The 5,007-nt window shown below is 36.9% G+C and overlaps 1 pseudogene; it reads right to left on the minus strand.

Moving 5' to 3' along the window:
* Positions 1-3,195: 3,195 nt before the first annotated feature.
* LOC108767547 (cytochrome c oxidase subunit 3-like) lies at positions 3,196-3,797 on the minus strand (annotated as a pseudogene).
* Between the last annotated feature and the right edge of the window lie 1,210 nt (positions 3,798-5,007).

The following is a 5,007-nucleotide window of genomic DNA, read 5'->3' on the forward strand; positions in this document are numbered from 1 at the left end:
GGCAGCCCCCGTCGCCGCACACGCCGCCGGGAACACAACCGGCCTAGAGGGCGCCCGACCTTAATAACAACCAACCTTGGGGGCCAACGAAGAAGACGCGTTGCTTGCGGAGATCGAATACAGGGAGCGACTGACGGCGTAATCCGCGCCGCATCAAACGGCCCTTTTCAGGGCCACACAAAGTATTCACAATCGGCCCTTTTCAGGGCCACCAAATACTCTGTAAATACTAGTGTAAAATATACTGTACATAGAACGGACATACTCTCTGGTCATTTGTAAGAGTCCGGTGGAAGAAACCTCCTAAGATTAGTTATCGACGCGGCAGAGAGACCGAAGGCGACGGCCGCTGCATTATAAGAGAATAAGCATGACTAACCTTCGACCACACCCTCATTTTACCCTTTTTTTGTCTTCAACGTCCTTAAAAAATTATTCGCAATCAATTTTTTTGGAAAAAACGCTTCCTGAAGGCCCCCTAAATTTAATTTACTTTCTTTTGCTTCTTGATTCATTAAAATCGGTTCATTCGTTGAAGCTCTAGAGCGCCCCGCGCGCCGAAAAACACTGTTTCGAGGAAAACGCGTTTAAAGTTTTACGTACTAAAAAATCGTATTTAATGCTTGTTTTTGGCAACTTACGTTTAATCAGCGATTCCAGCACCATACATAATGCCTTCCTCTTCCTCGAACATGCAATTTTGTTGCACCTGCATAGATAACTTTTCGATTCTGGCCTTTTTGACGAATTCTGACATGTTTGTCTCTGCTGCCTTCATACGCTTGCTGTCGATCTTCTCAGCCAAATGTCTGCTGTTGGGCCCGATGTTAATTCCCAGCGTACTCATGGGTCTTCAGAACAGATGAGTAAGTCCTTCGTTAAAGATGCCTACAGCTATGTACGCTGATATTTCGATGGTTTGAACGCCGCAATGAAGGTGTTTTGGAGCCAGTTTTCACACGCAAGCGTTGAAAGACTCGTTATCGTTTTGCATGTTTCCACCGGTGCATCTTTGCAGCAAATCGTCGTTGGAAAGAGCCTCGTAAACCGGTCGAATAGCTGTTTGAACTGACGTTTTAGTGTCTCCGTCGCCGATGTACGTTGCATATTTGACACCAAGCAAATGTGAACGACAAAACATTTCTTTCATGGATTCCACTTCCATTGCACCAGAACCTCCGGAATGATTTATGATGCAGGCTGCTTTGTGAATGTCATACCAATCATCATATTCCGCGGTTTCTTTTTTCAATGCCCAATTACTGCAGCTTTGACAGAAAGACGATTTGACGGAAAAATCTAAAACTTTATGAGTGAATTTTCCAATCAACGTTGCGACACCGAATAACGATGAAAATCCTCGTTTTTTCCACGATCCATCGCCAGATACACTCAAATGCGTTTTTGTATTTCCTGCCTTCACGTTTTGCTCCTTTTCTTCGGCAACCGCTTTACGTTGAATAATCTCAAAAGTGCTTCTCGCTGCGTTCAATTTATCGAGAAATGTGTAATACGTGCCGTTTGCAAAGCCGGCAGATAATTCCATAAGCGAACAGAAAATATTAATCGAATGTAGTCCAAGTCCCAACATTCGCATAACAAACATCAATTTGCGATTGATTTGGTAGGCAGTATTTATTAGCGGACTCGAAGAGACGCAATTTTCCTTCTTGCACATACACTTTATAACTAATCTGAAACCAAGTCCGCGTTCACATGTGCGAGTAAATCTTACATTACTGTCACATTCCTTACACTTTAGACATCGTGATAAAAATGTAAAAACAGTTAGATAGTCGAGAATGACGTTATTACGACCAATATCGATTTCGATATCATCGTAACTTGTGTCCTTCATTTTCCTCGCTGAAGTGCTCACAAAATCTTTTTCGTTTTCCATTTTTTCAGGGTTGTAATTAAATTTCTTTTTCACTGGACGATTTGGACGTCTATGTCCCTCAGATTTTCGTGTATTTGGCATTTTTTAGTACTTTTATTTTCACACGATAGACGCACACGATCGACGCACGCGAGAACACATTGCTTCGAGAAGAACGCTCGCCCGACTGAAAATACGCAGGTATACGAGTTTACAATAGATTCGAAAGTGTCGGAATTCGTTGGGAAGGTCATAAACTTCCTACCTATTGTATATTTAACGGCCAGATATAGATAAAGGTCTCCCCACAAAGCCGCTCTAAGCGCGCATTTATTACCTGTTTTTCGGCCAACGGACTGTCTCTCTCAACGAGCTGTAACTCGTAAAATACGTTCGATATGAAAATATCCTTTTGCCCACCATATTCTCAACAACATAAGGATGAAATTTAAGCAAAAAAAAAATCGATTTTTTCATTGATTAGAACTAGAACATGCCCTTAGTAACATTCTTAGATTAGAAAAAATCAATAGTTTAATTCGAAGTTAAAATGTAAATAATTACTTTAAGAATTATGAATAAAGAATACTGAGTTATTAATTGTAGAGAAGAATAATTGTAAGATAAATAAGATATATAATATTAGAAATTATTATTTTTAAGTGTAATTTAAATGTTATTTAATTTAACTAATATCCTTTGGTTTAAGAAGGCTCGGGGGGGAGGGAAATTTATTATATATAAGATTTTGAAGTTTTCAATCGAGAGAATTTTCATTATATTCAATATAAAGTCCAAATATTAGGATAAATAAGAATATGAATGAGTAGAAAATAATAAATAAAAAGGGTTAAAACTTAATGTTAAATAAATTAGAGGTAGGAGGAGGGCAATGTCAATATCAAAGATTAGGAAGATTAGACTGATAATAAAGAATTGTTTACTAAATGGTATACGTGCTTTGGATAGGGGATTAAATCCGCATTCAAATGGGGATATTTTTTCGAAATTTAGGTTGGTTTTTTTTGCAATAATTAAGTTAATAGATAGAAGAATTCAGCATAAAATGATAAGAGTAAGAGAGATTAGGAAAATGTTAGAGATTATTTATATTAAAATAATTAAATTTTTTAATTGGAAATTAAATGTAATAAATATACTATATAAATAAGGGGAGAGAGAGGGAAGGGGGGAATTAAAGAAATTATAATTTTGATTATAAATAAAGAATTATAAAAAAATATGTGTTAGGGAATTATAAAAATAATGGTAAGTTAGGTATTAATTGAATAGGGTGAGCTAATTTAAAATCTTCATTAATAAATAGAAATAAATAAAAATAGCTAAACTACATCTACAAAATGTCAGTATCAGGTTGCTGCCTCGAATCCAAAATGATGATGAGAGAAAAAGTGTATTTTATATAAGCGGATTAAGCAGATTAAGAGGAATAATGTTCTTATAATAACATGAATTCCATGGAATACTGTGGCGATAAAAAAAGTTGATCCATAAATGGAATCTGTTATAGTAAAAGGGGCATTTAGATATTCAAATAATTGGAGGACTGAGTAGTAAATACCCATGGTAATAGTTAGAAATAGTCTTTTTTTTCTTTCGCTTATATTTATGTTAATTAAAGAATGATGGGATCAAGTGATAGTAAAACCAGAAGAAATTAAAATAATTGTATTTATAAGGGGAATATCAAAGGGGTTAAATGGAGTAATTCCTTTTGGCGGCCATAATTGACTGATTTCAATGGCCGGGGATAAGGAAGAATGAAAATATGCTCAAAAGAAAGAAATAAAAAAAAAATTTCTAAAATAATAAATAAAATTATTCCTGTTTTTAGGCCTTGGTATACGAATTTTGAGTGACAGCCTTGAAAAGTTGATTCTCGTGAGATATCTCGCCATCATATATATACAAATAAGGGTATTTGGGAGAGAGAGGGATAATAGGATGCATGCGTAGGGACAATATCATTTTGATATGAGTCAGAAAAATTATGGAATCATCTGGTAATAAAAATTAGATTATTAAAAATTCTTATAGAAATAATAATAGGTCAGGAGCTGGGGGAAACAAGGTGGAATGGGTGATTTTGGTTTGTCATAGAAATAATTTAAGTTTCTCTGTAGAGAGTTGAGAGAATTGAAAATACATACGCTTGGATGAGAGATACGGCAATTTTAAGAGTAAGAAGTAATATTTGAGTTATGATAAGGATTATTAAAGTAGAAAAGTTATTAATATTTATTCCGGAAGAACCCAATAGTGTTAAGAGTAGATGTCCTGCATAATTGCTTATATTAGCTGTTAACCGAATTGCCAGGGTGAGGGGTCGGAATATAAGGCTAATGGATTCAATAATAACTATAAATGGCATAAGAATGGAAGGGGTTAGGTGAGCTAATAAATTGCCTAAGTAATTAATAATTCTATATATTATTCTCTCTCTCTCTCTCTCTCTCTCTCTCTCTCTCTCTCTCTCTCTCTAATTTTATTGTTACGTCCGAGATTCCACACGCATGGAACCTGAGAGGGTGAACGTAACATGAACCGAAACGCCGTATCGTCAGTCCCAGCTCCGGACCGCAAGGGAGCTAAGGGGAGGGACCGACTCAACGGGAGGCACTTCACTTCGTCCTTTGGCCACTTGGTAGAGCCGGGGGTTCGAGGGAGGACGAAGCGGAAGCCTCTCTCGAGATCGACGCTCCGCTGAGTGCCGCTCGAGGCAAACGCACAGGCTAAAGGTCGGGAAACTAGATCAGTGTGCCGTAAGGGCACACTTCTATCCTAGTTGGGCCAGTGCGTTCGATGCCCTTATTTTCGGCCTTGGAACTAAATCCAACGGGCCGAGGATTGGACTAAGTGCAATCGTGGTGTTAACAGAAGGAATACGAGGAGGTGTTACTCGAAATTAAAACAATCAGGGTTTGAGCATTAAGTAACATAATTAAAATTAAGAATTTTTATTACATTGCAATTTAGATATATATACAGGGTGATTCAAAATGAACATAGTGTCCTTAAAATGTCATATTCCTGACTTAATTCTAAGACGATTTTTCCTTCGCCAAAATGTTGTCAGAAGATTAGTTTTTGAATTATAATAAGAAATA

Source organism: Trachymyrmex cornetzi, unplaced genomic scaffold (assembly GCF_001594075.2).
Source record: "Trachymyrmex cornetzi isolate Tcor2-1 unplaced genomic scaffold, Tcor1.1 scaffold688, whole genome shotgun sequence".
Lineage (NCBI taxonomy): Eukaryota > Metazoa > Arthropoda > Insecta > Hymenoptera > Formicidae > Trachymyrmex > Trachymyrmex cornetzi.